This window comes from Triticum aestivum, chromosome 4D (genome assembly GCF_018294505.1).
Source record: "Triticum aestivum cultivar Chinese Spring chromosome 4D, IWGSC CS RefSeq v2.1, whole genome shotgun sequence".
Taxonomy (NCBI): domain Eukaryota; kingdom Viridiplantae; phylum Streptophyta; class Magnoliopsida; order Poales; family Poaceae; genus Triticum; species Triticum aestivum.
The window spans coordinates 230,549,486-230,568,110 of NC_057805.1; positions in this window are offsets into that span (position 1 = coordinate 230,549,486).

The following is an 18,625-nucleotide window of genomic DNA, read 5'->3' on the forward strand; positions in this document are numbered from 1 at the left end:
AGATCTCAGACATGACGAGGAGTCTCGAAATGGTCGAGAGGTAAAGATTCATATATAGGACGATGGTATTTGGATACCGGAAGTGTTCCGGGTGATACCGGGTCACCGAAGGGGTTCCGGGCAGCCCCTGGCAAAGATATGGGCTTAATGGGCCAAGTAAGGGAACACACCAGCCCACAATGGGCTGGTGCACCCCCTATAGGGCCAGCCACGTGGGGAGAAAGGGAAAGGAGAGGAGGAAAAGGAAAGTATGAAGTAGGACTCCTAGTTCCTCCCCCTCCCCCTCCTTCCTTTCCCCCTTGTCCAAATATGGTAAAGGGGGGGGGGGGAATTGGACTAGGGGCCCAAGTAGGATTCCTCCTACTTGGGCGCGCCCTAGGCTGCCTCCCTCCCTCTCCCTCCTTTATATACGTGGGGAGGGCATCCCTAGAACACACATCAATTGTTCCTAGCCATGTGCGCCCCCCCCCTCCATAGTTAACACCTTGGTCATATCGTCGTAGTGCTTAGGCAAAGCCCAGCGCCGGTAACTTCATCATCACCGTCGGCACGCCGTCGTGCTGAGGGAGCTTTCCCTCGTCCTCAACTAGATCAAGAGCTCGAGGAACGTCATCGTGCTGAACGTGTGCTGAACACGGAGGTGCCATACATTCGGTACTTGGATCGGTTGAATCGTGAAGACGTTCGACTACATCAACCGCATTACTAAATGATTCCACTTTCGGTCTACGAGGGTACGTGGACACACTCTCCCATCTCGTTGCTATGCATCTCCTAGATAGATCTTGCGTGATCGTAGGATTTTTTTTGAAATACTGCGTTCCCCAACATGAAACTCCACTAGAAACTCTGTTCTAGTTCCTTGCGCGTGCGCTTTCATCTTCACGCTTGATCATGCTTCAATGTTCACCCTCTTGTCCATACTAGGCCCTTAATTCCTAAACAACACAAATGTATCCAATTTAGGCATCGTCATATTCTAATAAACATTAGAACCATTACCAAGAAATGGAAGTACAGATAATTTAATTGGCATGCACGAGCTCAAGTAGTCCAATATATGTAGTAGTAGGGGCTATGGGTATAAGTATGGTAGGGTTGTCCTCACCATCCTCCCCTTCTTGAATTGAAGTGTGCTCGGCGGAAGCTCATCCTCATCACACAACTAAGGCTTCAAATTTACAATGTTAATTGTGGGACTAATCCCAATAGCATTAGGCAGCTCAAGTTTATATTCATTATCATTTATTTTTCTCTAACACCTTAAAAGGACCATCAACACGTGGCATTAGCTTTGACATCAAAAATCAGGAAACCTAGCTTTGCGTAAATCTAACCAAACAAGATCTCCAGGTACAAAGTAAACATGTTTTCTACCCTTATCTTCAGCAAGTTTGTACTTAGCATTCATACACATCATGTTTTTCTTAGTTAACTCATGCATTTTTAAAATCAATCCAACACATTGTGTAACATCAAAAATAAACTTCTCCCAAGATGGAAGAGGCAACAAATCAATGGGTGCACGAGGTAGGAAACCATATAGAATTTCAAAAGGGCACATTTTAGTTGTAGAATGCATTGTAAAACAACAACAACAACAATAACAACAAAGCCTTTAGTTCCAAACAAGTTGGGTTAGGCTAGAGGTGAAACCCATAGGTCTCGTGACCAACTCATGGTTCTGGCACATGGATAGCAAGCTTCCACACACCCCTATCCATGGCTAGTTCCTTGATGACACTCCAGCCTTTAGATCTCCCTTTACAGACACCTCCCATGTCAAGTTCGGTCTATGCCGATCTCTCTTGACATTATTAGCACACTTTAGCCGTCCGCTATGCACTGAAGCTTCTGGAGGCATGCGCTGAATAGGCCCAAACCATCTAACAAGATGTTGGACAAGCTTCTCTTCCATTGGTGCTACCCCTACTCTATCTCGAATATCATCATTCTGGTCCTTCCTCGTTTGGCCACACATCCATCTCAACATGCGCATCTCCGCCACACTTAACTGTTGAACATGTCACCTTTTAGTTGGCCAATACCTAGCGCCATACAACATTCTGGGTCGAATTGCCGTCCTATAGAACTTTCCTTTTAGCTTTTGTGGCACTCTCTTGTCATAGAGAATGCCAGAAGCTCGGCGCCACTTCACCCATCTGACTTTGATTCGATTATTCACATCTTCATCAATATCCCCATCCTTGTACAACATTGACCCCAAATATTGAAATGTGTTTTTTTAAGGGACCACTTGCCCTTCAGGGCTAACCTCCCCCTCCCCCTCCTCCTCCTCCTCCGTCTCCTCATGCCTAGTAATACTGAAACCGCACCTCATGTGCTTGGTTTTAGTTCTACTAAGTCTAAAACCTTTAAATTCCAATGTTTATCTCCATAGATCTAACTTCCAATTGACCCTCGTCCGACTATCATCGATTAGCACCACATCATCCGCAAAGAGCATAGACCATGGGGCATCTCCTTGCATATCACTTGTGACCTCATCCATCACCAAAGAAAAAATATAAGGGCTCAAAGCTGACCCCTAGTGCAACCCTATTTTAATTGGGAAGTCATCAGTGCCGCCGTCACTTGTTCAAACACTTATCGCAACATTATCGCACATGTCCTTGATGAGGCGTACATGTCCTTGATGAGGGTAATGTACTTTGCTAGGACTTTGTGTTTCTCTAGGGCCCACCACATGAAATTCCGCGGTATCTTATCATAGGCCTTCTCCAAGTCAATGAACACACTATGCATGTCCTTCTTTTGCTCCCTATATATCTCCATAAGTTGTCATACCAATAAAATGGCTTCCATGGTCGACCTCCCTGGCATGAAACCAAACCGATTTTTGGTCATGCTTGTCATTCTTCTTAAGCGGTGCTCAATGAATCTCTCCCTTAGCTTCATTGTATGTCTCATTAGCTTAATTCCATGGCAATTAGTATAATTTTGAACATCCCCCTTGTTCTTGAAGATCGATTGTAAGAAAATTAAATATGATGCAAACATTCTTCCCACATTTCAAGTTATTCTTTAAAACAACCATAAGCATAGTAGACAATGTTTTATTAACTAATTCAGTTTGTCCATCAGTTTGGGGGTGACAAGTAGTACTAAACATTAGTTTAGTCCCCACTTTGCCCATAAACATCTCCAAAACTGGCTAAGAAATTTAGTATCGTGATCTGAAACAATAGTATTTGGCATATCATGCAAGCAAATAATTTCACGAAAGAACAAATCAACAACATTAGCAGCATAATCATTTTTCTGACATGGTATAAAATGTGGCATTTTTTAAACTTTGTCCATGACAAGGAATATGCTATCCCTCGACTTCTTTGTTCGAGGTAAACCTAAACAAAGTTAGAACACTAGGTATAGGAAAAGGCATATATAAACCACGAGGATTGAGTCGTAACTTAGTTTTCTGACATGTAGTCCAGTGATCAACAAAGCGCTCAACATCCCGTACCATCTTTGGCCAAAAGAAATGTGTAGCAAGTACATCCTCCATTTTCTCCACGCCAAAGTATCCCATTAAACCTCCTCCATGGGCCTTTGATACATCAAACCTAATTCACGCGCTATAAATTTACATCTCCCCCCCAAAAAATCACAGAGATTTACAAGGGAAATGTGGCAAATGCCAGAAGCTTGGCACCACTTCATCCACCTGACTTTGATTCATTGGTTCACATATTCATCAATATCCCCATCCTTCTACATCATTGACCCCAAATATTGAAATGTGTCTTCTTGAGGCACCACTTTCCCATCAAGGCTAACCTCCTCCTGGTCGTGCCTATTAGCACTGAAACTACACATCATGTGCTTGGTATTAGTTCTACTAAGTCTAAAACCTTTCGATTCCAAGTTTTGTCTCCATAGCTCTAACTTCCTATTGTCCCCCGTCCGACTATCATTGGCTAGCACCACATCATCCACAAAGAGAATACATAATGTGATATCTCCTTGTGTATCGCTTCTGTCCTCATCCCACCACTAAGGGAAAAACATAAGGGCTCAAAGCTGACCCCTGGTGCAGTCCTATTTTAATCAGGAAGTCATCAGTGTCATCGTCACTTGTTAGAACACTTGTCACAACATTATCGTACATGTCCTTGATGAGGGTAATGTACTTTGCTGGAACTTTGTGTTTCTCCAAGGCCCACCACATGAAATTCCGCGATATCTTATCATAGGTCTTCTCCAAGTCAATGAACCCCATATGCAGGTCCTTCTTTTGCTCCATGTATCTCTCCATAAGTTTTCGTACCAAGAAAATGGCTTCCATGGGTATGAAACCGAACTGATTTTTGGTCATGCTTGTTGTTCTTCTTAAGCGGTGCTCAATGTCTCTCTCCCATAGCTTCATTGTATGGCTCATCAGCTTAATTCCATGGTAATTAGTACAAATTTGAACCCCCCTTGTTCTTGAAGATCGTAATACATTGAGCGATTGTAAGAAAAGTAAATATGAGGCAAACATTCTTTAAAAAAACCATAAGCATAGTAGACAACGTTCTATTAACTACTTAAGTTTGTCCATCAGTTTGGGGGTGACAAGTAGTACTTAACAACAATTTAGTCCCCAACTTAGCCCATAAACATCTCCAAAACTGGCTAAGAAATTTAGTATCACGATCTGAAACAATAGTATTTGGCACACCATGCAAGCAAATAATTTCACGAAAGAACAAATCAATAACATTAGCAGCAACATCGCTTTTCTAACATGGTATAAAATGTGCCATTTTTTAAAGTTTGTCCATGACAACGAATATGCTATCACCCCCTCATTATTCGAGGTAAACCTAAAAGAAAGCAAGAACACTAGGCACAGGAAAAGGCATATATAAACCATGAGGATTGAGTCGTAACTTTGTTTTCTAACATGTAGTGGAGTGAGCAACAAAACTCAACATCCAGTCTTATCTTTGGCCAAAAGAAATGTGTAGCAAGTACATCCTCCATTTTCTTCACACCAAAGTATCCCATTAAACCTCCTCCATGCGCCTTTGATAAATCTACAACGTATCTACTTTTCCAAACACTTTTGCTCTTGTTTTGGCCTCTAATTTGCCTGATTTGGATGAAACTAACCCGAACTGACGCTGTTTTTAGCAGAACTGCCATGTTGTTTTGTGCAAAAATAAAAGTGCTCAGAATTGGATGAGAATTTTTGGAGATTTATTTTTGAATATATAGAAAATATTGGAGCAAAGAATTACCAGAGAAGAGCCACCAAGGAGCCACACGGGCAGGGGGTGTGGCCACCCCCAGGCCACACCACGTGTCCATGTGGGGCCCTTGGCCACTGCCTTAACCTGTTCCCATGCTATAAATTTACATCTCCCCTAAAAAATCAGAGAGATTTATGATATAGAGCCGCCGCCACCTCTTGTTCTTCTGTCGCCGCCAAGCTGTAGCTGGCTTGGGTGGTGCAGAGATCTTCAGCACCGAAGGTTTGGGAATAGCTTCACCAGGATTTGTAGTTCGCATTGGTGCGTCCATAGGGAGATCTTGCAGGTTGGTAGCATCTGGATGAGGGGTTGTATTGATATGCTGCTTCATCGCGAGGACTGGAGCGGGAGTCATGCAAAGTTTAATCTTTGGCTTGTCAGGAGGAGGCGCTTGCCAGGCCCCCAGGCGCGCCCTGGAGGGTTGTGCCCTCCTCGGCCCACACCTCTAGTGCCCCTCTTCTGCTATATAAGTCATTTTGACCTAGAAAAAAAATAAGGAGAGGACTTTTGGGACGAAGTGCTTCCATCTCGAGGCGGAACTTGGGTAGGAGCACTTTTTCCCTCCGGCGGAGCGATTCCGCCCGGGGAACTTCCCTCCCGGTGGGGGAAATCATGGTCATCATCATCACCAACAACTCTCCCATCTTGGGAGGGCAATCTCCATCATTATCTTCAACAACACCATCTCATCTCAAACCCTAGTTCATCTCTTGTGTTCAATATTTGCACCGGAACCTTAGATTGGTGCTTGTGGGTGACTAGTAGTGTTGATTACATCTTGTAGTTGATTACTATATGGTTTATTTGGCGGAAGATTATATGTTCAGATCCATTATGGTATTTAATACCCCTCTGATCTTGAGCATGATTATCATTTGTGAGTAGTTACTTTTGTTCTTGGGGTCACGGGAGAAATCTTGCTGCAAGTAATCATGTGAACTTGATATCTGTTCGATATTTTTATGGTATGTATGTAGATTCCATTAGTGGTGTCATGTGAATGTCGACTACATCACACTTCACCATATTTTGGCCTAAGGGAATGCATTGTGCAATAGTTATTAGATGATGGGTTGCTAGAGTGACAAAATCTTAAAACCTAGTTTATGCGCTACTTCGTAAGGGACCGATTTGGATCCAAAAGTTTAATGCTATGGTTAGATTTTATCTTAATACATTTCTCGTAGTTGCAGATGCTTGCGAGGGGGTTAATCATCAGTAGGAGGTTTGTTCAAGTAAGAACAACACCTAAGCACCGGTCCACCCACATATCAAATTAGCGAACACAAATCGAATCAAAATGATGAAAGTGACTAGATGAAATTCCCGTGTACCCTCAAGAACACTTTTCTTATTATAAGAAACTGTTTTGGCCCGTCCTTTGCCATAAAAGGATTGGGCTACCTTGCTGCACTTTATTTGACTTTACCGTTACTTGCTCGTTACAAATTATCTTGCCATCAAACTATCTTTTACCGACAATTTCAGTGCTTGCATAGAATACCTTGCAGAAAACAACTTGTCATTTCCTTCTGCTCCTCGTTGGGTTCGACACTCTTACTTATCAAATGGACTACGGTTGATCCCCTATACTTGTGGGTCATCAAGGATCTTTTCTGGCGCCGTTGCCAGGGAGTGAATCGCTCTTGGTAAGTGGAAATTGGCAAGGAAAAAATTATTACTACGTGCTAAAATTTATTGTCACTTTCTACTATGGAGAACAATCCTTTGAGGGGTTTGTTTGGGTTATCTTCACCTCGACCGGAACCATAATTAGTTGCCCCTCAACCTGCTACACCTACTGAAAATATTGGTTATGAAATTCCTTCGGGTATGATAGAACAACTGCTAGCTAATCCTTATGCATGAGATGGAACTGAACATCCTGATATGCACTTGATGTATGTATATGAAATTTGTGGATTATTTAAGCTTCCAGGTTTACCCGGAGATGAAGCTAAGAAGAAGGTTTTCCCTTTATCTTTGAAGGGGAATGCATTGGCATGCTATAGGCTATGCAATGATATTGGATCTTGGAATTGGAATCGATTGAAATTGGAATCTCACCAAAAATTTTATCCTATGCATCTAGTTCATCGTGATCGGAATTACACATATAAATTTTGGCCTCGTGAAGGAGAAAATATCGCTCTATCTTGGGGGAGGCTTAAGTCAATGTTATATTCATGCCCCAATCATGAGCTCTGGAGAGAAATTATCATTCAGAATTTTTATGCTCGGTTTTCTCGTGATGATTAATCCATGCTCGGTACTTCTTGTACTGATTCTTTTATGAATAAGACTATTGAATTCAGGTGGGATCTTTTAGAATGAATTAAACCCAACTCTGAAGATTGGGAACTTGATGAAGGTAAAGAGTCAGGTATTAAGCTTGAATTTGACTGTGTTAAATCTTTTATGAATACCGATGCTTTTCACAAGTTTAGCACTAAATATGGACTTGACTTTGAGATAGTAGCCTATTTCTATGAATCATTTGCTACTCATGTTGACCCCCCTAAGGAGAAGTGGTTTAAATATCATCCACCTATTAATAAGAAATTAAATAACCAGTTGTGGTTAAAAATGGAACTATCATTACAATGTTGATCCAGTTGTTCCTACTGCTTTTATTGAAAAACCACCTTTCCCTGTTAGGATAAAGGAACATGCTAAGGTTTCAACAGTGGTCAATAAAATTAATATTAGAGCACCTAAACCTGCTGAACAAATCAAAGTAGAATCTTGTGTTGCTATGGTTAAAGATCTCTTCGTAGAAAAAATCGATGGGCATGTTATTTACTTCTGTGATGAAGCTGCTAGAATTGCTAAACCTGATGAGAAAGATAAACATAGACCTGTCGTTGGCATGCCTGTTGTTTCAGTCAAAATAAGAGATCACTGCTATCATGGTTTACGTGATTTAGGTGCTAGCTTGAGTGCTATTCCTTTTACCTTATACCAAGAAATTATGAATGATATAGCACCCGCTGAAATAGAAGACATAGATGTTACTATTAAACTTGCTAATAGAGACACCATCACACCACTTGGGATTGTTAGAGATGTTGAAGTCTTGCGTGGGAAAATAAAATATCCTACTAAATTTTTTGTTCTTGGTTCCCCACAAGATGACTTTTGTCCCATTATCTTTGGTAGACCTTTCTTGAACACCGTTAATGCTAAAATAGATTGTGAGAAACAAACCGTCGGTGTTAGTTTTGGTGATGAGTCTCATGAGTTTAATTTTTCTAAGTTTAGTAGAAAACATCATAAGAAAGAACTACCTAGTAAGTATGAAATAATTGTTCTTGCTTCCATTACCGTGGCTCCTACTGATCCACTAGAACAATATTTGCTAGACCACAAAAAATGATATGCATATGCATGAAAGAAATGAGATAGATAAAATATTCTTTGAACAATGACCTCTGCTTAAACACAATTTGCCTATTGAAACTCTAGGAGGTCCTCCTCCACCTAAGGGTGATCCTGTGTTTGAATTAAAACAATTGCCAAACACTTTGAAATATGCTTATCTTGATGAGAAAAAGATATATCCTGTTATTATTTAGTGCTAACCTTTCAGAACATGAAGAAGAAAGATTATTGAAAATTCTGAAGAAGCACCGAGCTGCTATTGGCTATACTCTTGATGATCTTAAGGGCATTAGTCCCACTCTATGTCAGCACAAGATGAATATGGAACCTGATGCTAAACCCGTTGTTGATCACCAACGATGTTTGAATCCTAAATGAAAGAAGTGGTAAGAACTGAAATATTAAAGCTTCTGGAAGCAGGTATAATCTATCCCATAGCTGATAGTAGATGGGTAATCGCCGTTCATTGTGTCCCTAAGAAGGGAGGTATTACTGTTATTCCTAATGATAAAAATGAACTCATTCCACAAAGAATTGTCACATGCTATATAATGGTAATTGATTTTAGAAAATTAAATAAAGCAACTAGAAAAGATCATTACCCTTTGCCTTTTATTGAGCAAATGCTAGAAAGACTATCTAAGCACACACACTTTTGCTTCCTTGATGGATATTCTGGTTTTTCTTAAATACCTATTTCACAACCTAATCAAGAGGAAACCATCTTTACTTGCCCTTTTGGAACTTATTCTTATAGACGTATGCCTTTTCGTTTATGCAATGCACCTGCTACTTTTCAAAGATGTATGACTGCTATATTCTCTGACTTTTGTGAAAAGATTGTTGAGGTTTTCATGGATGACTTTTCTGTTTATGGGAAGTCTTTTGGTGATTGTTTAAGCAATCTTGATCGAGTTTTGCAGAGATGTGAGCAAACAATTCTTGTCTTGAATTGGTTGAAGTGCCACTTTATGGTTAATTAAGGTATTGTTTTGGGCCATAAAATTTCTGAAAGAGGTATTGAGGTGGACAAAGCTAAGGTTGATGCAATTGAGAAAATGCCATGTCCAAGAGATATCAAAGGTATTCGTAGTTTCCTTGGTCATGCTGGTTTCTATAGGAGATTTATCAAAGACTTTTCTAAAAATTTTAGGCCACTTACAAATCTTTTGCAAAAGGATATTCCTTTTGTTTTTGATGATGATTGTTTAGAAGCCTTCAAAACACTCAAGAAAGCCTTAATTTCTACACCTATAGTTCAACTACCTGATTGGAACTTGCCTTTTGAAATAATGTGTGATGGTAGTGATTATGCTGTTGGTGCTGTTCTAGGACAAAGAGTTGATAAGAAACTAAATGTTATCCATTATGCTAGTAAAACTCTAGACAGTGCTAAACGAAATTATGCTACTACTGAAAAAGAATTTTTAGCAGTTGTGTTTGCTTGTGATAAGTTCAGATCTTATGTTGTTGATTCTAAAGTGACTGTTCACACCGATCAAGCTGCTATAAAATATCTCATGGAAAAGAAAGATGCTAAACGTAGACTCATTAGGTGGGTTCTCTTGTTACAAGAATTTGATAACATATCACTGATAGGAAGGGAGCTGGGAACCCCGTAGCTGATAACTTGTCTAGGCTAGAAAATATTCTTGATGACCCACAACCTATTAATGACAGTTTTCCTGATGAGCAACTAACTGCAATAAATGTTTCCCATAACACTCCTTGGTATGCTGACTATGTTAATTATATTGTTGCTAAATATATACCACCTAGTTTCACATACCAACAAAAGAATAAAATTCTTCTATATTTTAAGACAATACTTTTGGGATGGCCCACATCTTTACAAAGAAGGAGTAGATGGTATTATTAGACGTTGTGTACCTGAGCATGAACAGGAACAAATCCTACGGAAATGCCACTCTGAGTCTTATGGAGGACATCATGCGGGAGATAGAACTGCTCACAAGGTATTGCAATCTGGTTTTTATTGGCCTACTCGCTTCAAGGATCCCCGTAAGTTTGTTTTATCTTGTGATCAATGTCAAATAATTGGTAATATTGGTAAGCGTCAAGAAATGCCTATGAATTATTCTCTTGCTGTTGAACCATTTGATGTTTGGGATTTTGATTACATGGGACCTTTTCCTTCCTCTAAGGGTATGCACATATTTTGGTTGCTGTTGATTATGCTACTAAGTGGGTAGAAGCTATTCCAACTAGTAGTGCTGATCACAACACCTCTATTAAAATGCTTAAGGAAGTTATTTCCCCAAGGTTTGGAGTCCCTCGGTATTTAATGACTGACAGTGGTTCACACTTTATTCATGGTGCTTTCCGTTAAATGCTTGCTAAGTATGATGTTAACCATAGAATTGCACCACCCTATCATCCTCAGTCTAGAAGTTGAACTTAGCAATAGAGAAATAAAATTAATTTTACAAAAAACTCTCAATAGGTCCCGAAATAATTGGTCTAAGAAATTAGATGATGCGCTTTGGGCTTACAAAACAGCTTATAAAAATCCTATGGGTATGTCTACTTAGAAAAGCTTGTCATTTTCCTTTTGAGTTAGAACATAAAGCATATTGGGCAATTAAAGAACTCAACTATGATTTCAAACTTGCCGGTGAAAAGAGGTTATTTGATATTAGCTCATTAGGTGAATGGAGAACCCAAGCTTATGAAAATGCCAAATTATTTAAAGAATAAGTTAAAAGATGGCATGATAAAAGAATCCAAAAGCGTGAGTTCAAAGTGGGTTAGTATGTCCTTTTGTACAACTCTCATTTCAGATTCTTTGCAGGAATACTTCTCTCCAAATGGGAAGGACCATACATTATCGAAGAGGTTTATCGTTCTGGAGCTATCAAAATAAATAATGCCGAAGGTAGTAACCCGAAGGTTGTCAATGGGCAAAGAAGTAAAAACTATATCTCAGGTACGCCTATTAATGTTGAAAGCAATATTATCCAAACCATGACACCGGAGGAACACATAAAAGAAACCTTCCGGAACACTCTAGAATCATGAAAAAAGAGGAGGTACGTGATACGGTAAGTAAACGGACTCCAAAAAATCCGCAAAAAAATATTTTTTATCAGTTTTGGAATATTACAAAAATTAGGAAAATAAGAAACAACCAGGAAGGTAACCCTGGTGGGCACAAGACACCAGGGCGCACCTGGCTTGCCAGGCGCGCCCAGGTGGGTTGTGCCCACCTCGGGTACCTTCCGGACTCCATTTTTCTCCCATTTGCTTGTTTCCAAAGATAAAAATATTTATATACCCCCTAGCCTATTGACCACTATATCGCGGAGAAATCTTCTGTTCCCTTTTCTTGTTGTTTCCTGTTAGATCTGTCAAGCCAGACGTCATGTCTTCTCCCTCCTTCAACAACGTAGAAGAAGATGCTTGGTTGATGAAGATGGAATTGAAGAGAGAAGAACCAAAAGAAGCCTTCAAGGGGGACAAGAGCAAGGAAGTTGTCAGAGATCAAGCTCCAGCAGTAGAGCAAGCCTTGACTGCAGAGGAAGAAGAAGATATCCTTCAACCATACTATGAATATCTCACTCCCACTGAGATTGAAGCCTTTAGGATAATTGAAATGGTTCGTGTTCAAAACAAATATCTCACCCATGAAAATATTTTATTGCAAGAGCACACCATTGCCCTTCAGAGCGTCATTCGAAGATTGGAGTATCTTTTGAGCCTGGAAGATAAACTCGCTACTACCTCATCACCACCACCACCTTCTTCATGACCAAAGGAGACTTGAGTATCGGGTATGGGCACTCCCCTTGGCTTGTGCCAAGCTTGGGGGAGGTGCCCCCATATCGTGTCACCATCACTATCTTTTGCCTTTATTTATCTTAGTTCGATCCTTAGTTACCTTTTGACTTAGTTGAATAAAAATTTAGTTTGATCTTTCTTCGAGTGTTTACTTAGTGATCTATCAATCCTTGTAATCGTGTGTGAGATATATAATAAATTTTAGTTTGAGTTTTTCTTTCTTTACTTTCATGTTCCAATAAAAAGAAAGGAAAATAAATGAAAAAAGATCATATGCTAATCTTATGGTAAGTAATGACATCACATAAGGAAAAGTATAAGTAGTAAAATTTATTGAAGATTGACAAACATAGCGGTCAATGATGCAATTCATGAAAAAATTAATAAGGGAAGAGAAGATTCACATGCAAATTGATACGTACATTTTGCATCATATTTACCTACTATTATTTATAATGTTTTACTACATAATATTGCTTTTTGGAGTAATTCTAATGCCTTTTCTCTCATAATTTGCAAGGTTCACACAAAGAGGGAGAATTCCGACAGCTGGAAATTTGGACCTGGAAAAGCTACGTCAGGCTACCTATTTTGCACAACTCCAAATGAGCTGAAACTTCACGAGGAATTTTTATGGAATAAATAAGAAATACTAGAGAAAATAACCACGGGAGGGGGGCCACCTGGTGAGCACAAGACACCAGGGCGTGCCTGGGGCTGGTGGGTTGTGCTCAGCCCAGCCCACCTCGGTGCCCATCTTCTGGTATATAAGTCATTTTGACCTAGAAAAAATAAGGAGGGGACTTTCGGGACGGAACGCCGCCGTCTCGAGCCGGAACTTGGGCAGGAGCACTTTTTCCCTCCGGTGGAGCGATTCCGCCAGGGGAACTTCCCTCCGGGAGAGGGAAATCATGTCATCATCATCACCAACAACTCTCCCATCTTGGGGAGGGCAATCCCCATCAACATCTTCAACAACACCATCTCATCTGAAACCCTAGTTCATCTCTTGTGTTCAATCTTTGTACCAAAATTTTAATGCTATGGTTAGAATTTATTCTTAATACTTTTCTCGTAGTGTCGGTGTACTAAATTATGGGCCTTTAGCACCCCATACTTGTGCACGGGCTGTCGTAGCCACACCCGCGGCGAGGCCTGGAGAGGGCAATCAAGGATAGAAACAAGATCACTAGAGAAGCATCTAAGCCAGTGACCAAAGAAACAGAAGGTGAGCTGGATCCCCGACAAGATCCTTGCCGGGACGGCTTGCGACACCCCGACAAGATCCTTGTCGGGACGACTTGCAGTGCACTGACAAAATCACCACCCTTGAGGTTGGGAGCTCTGACACCATCAACAATGTTCGAGGCCAAGGCCCAGGGGCGCGTGGGTAGTAGCATGCAGATCTTTGTGAAGACTAAAAGACAAAGTTCCCAACAAGGTCTTTTCCGGGGAAGACTATGAGGCCCCGGCAAGACTCTCGCCAGAAACGGTTGCAAGGCCACGACAAGACTCGGCCACCCAGTCACCACTCTAGCATGGTGGCTGGCCTGCCAGCCTGGCAAGCACCTGCGTGGTGGCATGCAGATCTTCATGAAGATCCTGCCACCTCTCCAGCGCAGCAGCTGGTCAGCCAACTTGGCATTGCATGCCTCGTCGTCCTAGACGCGTGTCGAGACAGGGCGGGGCGGTGATGGACAGGACGGGCTCCATTCCCGTCCCTGATAAAGCTAAAGGGGCATGTAAGTGGCGCATTTAATGCATTTGTCCTAAGATGCCGATGATAAACATAGACACTGTAGCTACTTTCCGCCTCCTTTGTGCCACTATGGCAACCCCTTGGGCATATAAAAGTAGGCCCACAGCGTACTGAAGGAGGATTCCGACTTTTGAACCTCTCGGCCCAGCTTGCATGCATAGCAGCTAGCCGAAGCTCAATAACACAGAATATACAGTCAAGCAGGATTAGGGTTTTACGCTTCTCAGCGGCCCGAACCTGGGTAAAAATCCGTCGTGTTGATCATTAGATCTGCTCTTTGCACACCCCTCTTCCCTGCCAAATCGTAGAAGGAATCCACGTGATCCCGTAGGTGTTGTTTCCACCGACATCTTTGGCACACCAGGTAGGGGAGCACCTCAAGTACGTAGTCCAAATGCACTTTCCCCGGGAGAGATCGACGAACAACACTACAGAGTATGAGGGGCTGCTTGCCGGTCTCAGGATCGCGGCAGACCTTGGAATCAGAAAGTTGATCGTCTGCGGGGATTCGCAACTCGTAGTGAAGCAAGTGAACAAGGATTATCAGAGCCTGTTGATGGAAGCTTATGTAGAAGAAGTGAGGAAGTTGGAAGAGCGTTTTGACGGTCTGCAAGGAGAGCAAGTTCCTCGAGCAGAGAACAACATTGCTGATGACCTGTCAAAATGTGCTGCCCTCAAGTTACGTGTGGAAACAGGGACCTTTATGCTCCAATTGACTCAGCCATCCGTTGAACCATCGGCAGGAGAGAATAAGCGAAGGAAATCAGGCCCCGACAAGTACTTTCCCGCCGAGCTCCCAGGAGCCGCCGGCAAGGATGTTGCCGGGGACGCCAAGCTTGCCAGGGAGCAACAGGCTCTGGCAGGGCCTCAAGCCCTTGCCGTAGAGACAACTTCTCCCATGGCAGAAGACATGCCTCTAGTCCTCGCCGTTGAGCCTCAGGCTCTGGCATGGGCGCATCACACCGTTCAGTTCCTCCAAACAGGGGAACTCCCTGAGGAATAGGAAGAAGCGGAGAAAGTAGCCTGTTGGTCTGGCATGTACCAGTTTGTGGACGATGTCCTATACAGGAAAAGACCGAACCTCGTGAAATTGAAGTGCATTCCCCTGGAGGACGGACTGGAGCTGTTGGGAGAGATACATGGAGGCATATGTGGCTCTCACATAGGATCAAGAGCCCTTGCCGACAAAGCATTCTGGGGTTTCTTTTGGCCCACTGCTCTCCAGGATGCAACTGCACTAGTAACCTAGTGTGAAGCGTGTCAGTTCAATTCAAAGAAACTCCATCAACCAGCCCAAGCTCTCCAGACGATCCCTCTTTCCTGGCCATTTTCGGTCTGGTGGCTCGACATACTGGGCCCCTTTCCCCATGCCGTCGGGGGCTTTGAGTACTTGTACGTTGCGATCGACAAGTTCACAAAGTGGCCAGAAGTGGAAGCAGTGAGAAAGGTGACAGCACAATCAGTCGTCAAGTTTTTCAAGGGACTAGTTTGCCGTTTTGGTGTGCCAAACAGAGTCATCACCGACAACAGCACACAGTTCACAAGACGCACCTTCGTGCAATACATCCAAGACCTCGGCAGCAAAATAGATTTTGCTTCTTTTGCACATCCATGAAGCAACGACCAAGCAGAAAGGGCAAATGCTGAAGTGTTGCGGGACCTTAGGACGAGGACTTTTGATAGGCTGCACAAGTGCGGAAGATGCTGGATTGACGAGTTGCCGATGGTTCTTTGGTCAATCAGGACAATGCCAAATGGAGCCACTGGCCAGACGCCCTTCTCCCTCGTACACGGGGCAGAAGCAGTTCTCCCCACAGAACTCACATATGGATCACCTCGAGTGCTCGCTTATGATGAGCTTGAGAAAGAGCAATTGCGGCAAGATGACACTACGCTCCTTGAGGAAGACCGTCTTCAGGCTACTGCGCGAGCTGCGCGCTACCAGCAAGCCTTGCGCCGCTACCATAGCCGCAAGGTTCATGCCCGAAGCTTTGAGGAAGGCGACCTTGTTCTTCGGCGTGTTCAGTTGGCCAAGAATTTCAACAAGTTGATGCCAAAGTGGGAAGGCCCTTATCGGGTAATACGAGTCACCAGGCTCGATGCAGTCTGCCTGGAGACCGAAGATGGCATCCCAGTGAGCAACTCCTAGAAAATCGAACATCTTCGTAAGTTTTACCCGTAAGGCGCGGTTACCGGGCCCTTCGGCACACCACCTTTTGTACAAGCCTTGCCGGCAAGTCATGTAACCCTTTGTACAAAGCCAGGCGCAGACCCTGAGCAACAGATGAATAAACGAAGCACTGGCGCCCTGAGAATTAGCATGCATGTTAGGTTGAGCTTCTCTCTGGTAGGGTTGATAGTGCTTAGCAGCAACTAACCCCTAGCATAAAGGTTTAGTGTGTGTATTTTTATCCCTTCCAGTCCTCTTTGGTTCGCAGGCTGCACAGGCGCTTCAGCGGAACTTTTCGGAGGAAAGGAGACAAACTGACACCCCGACCCCGGCAAGCCAAGGCTGGCGGGGGCAGCAGATTCAGATAAGTCCTTTTCCCCCAGTGCGTACTTCCGTATGAAACTTGAACGTATGAAACTTTGCTCGATCCCATGCCACCGTGCTCCCTCCTTCCCATGCCCAAAATCCCCTTTGGGCTGGAATTTGGTTGTAGTTGCGGTGGAAGGGGGACGGATGAAGGGCCTAATCCTACTTTGCCCCTGCCTCCGCCAAGGGCATGAGCGTAGCCGTGGTACGAAGCGGGAGGACGACAAGGCCTGTTGCCGGGTGACCGTGTTTACTTAAAAAAACAAGGACTCGTTCCTTGGTGTGAGCCTCGCTCACGCACAAAAGAACCCGGCAAACACCCTTTTCTTCATTAATATGTTGATTAACAAGTACAATTCATACGGAATGTAAGCATGAGCAAGGGGTTACAAAGTTTAAATTCGACAAGTGCCCACAGGCTTAAGATCTAAAAAAAGATAAGATGCCTGTAATCCCTTTCTTGTCCCTCTCCTCAGAAAGCAGATCAAGATAGCGGGAGGGAAAAAAGGGCACCTAGGCGAGGTGCGCGTGGCAGAAGACACGAAGAGAACATCCAGGCGGCCATCCAGAAGAGGGCTGGTGACGATGGTGCCGGGGGAGGAGCCGAAAGATGAGGCAGCGGGCCAGCAATACGAGACAAAGGCATCGATGCCATCATACTCCGACCCGCCACCCGCCTTCTTCATCTTCTCCGGTCTTGCAGCGCCAGCCGCTAGAAGCGGCAGCCCCGAGAAGTTCAAGGAGCTGGCTTGAGAAGCCAACGCCAAGAACTGCCCCCCGGCAAATCGCTCTGCCCGGGAGAAGACCAGGTGCAGATGATGGTGCTGCCGGCGTCGCCTGGTGACGGTGCGCCCGACGACTAGTCGGACCCGTCCCCGTCGTCCTCCCCATCGGTCTCCTCCTCGTCAGTATCGCTCGAGGAGGAGCTTTCATCGTCGGTCGAGCTCTCCGCGCAGCACCCTAACCGGATTCCCGAGTGCTGAAATACCTTGATGGAGAGAAGGTCCGTCTCCACTAGTTTGAAGTGAAGGATGTGCCCTTTCATCAGGCAGTGGGCGCATGCGAAGGTTTTCCAACCGCGACGAAGAAGCATTACATGAGGGGCGGGGAACTCTACGTTCACCCACATGTCGCCATTGCAACAACCCCTCATGTGAAGCCTCAACCTCGGCGGCGGGTCGTCCTCCTGCACCCTCGCGAACGGCTCGGGAAGGCGAAGATGGCTACACGGCGGTTTGCGCAGCCCCAAGACAAACTCCAGCGCCGTGTCTCCGGCATGACCACTTGACGAAGCAGGAGGAGACGGCGGCGCCGCCGATGCTCCACTTCCGCGTCGACTTCTGCCTCGACCACCTCGCCGACCACGACCCCGTCCAGCACCTCCGCCTTGGGCGCTTGGCTGTTCCTTAACCGCCACGGCTCTCCGGCGAGAGGAAGATCTCGTCGCCTCTGCACGGGGGTGGCCGCGGCCACGCCCTCTCGGCATGATGGTGGATAAAGAATAAGAAGAAGAGAAGACGCAAAAGGATGCCCCTCTTTCTCCTCCCGATCCCCCTTTTTATAGCCAAGCGGGAAGGGCTGGGGGCTGGCTCTATACCCTCTCCGGAGAGCCCCTTCGAGTCCGGCTCATTAAGACCATGGGCAGCGAGCGGAGTCGTCGACCGCCCTCCCCGCGCCAATCAAAGGCGCATGGGTATCTGCCATGGCACGCCTTTCCATATCCTGCGCATCCGCCACCTACCCGGCGCCATGCATGCGGCGTATGTGGCGAAAAAGGCGGGCGTAGTGGGAGGCGTGGACTGACAGTTACCATCCCGTGAATAAAGGCTATTCATGGGCCGCTGCAAGCACGGCAGATGAGAAGATTACATTAGTCGACCGCTGCCACGCATG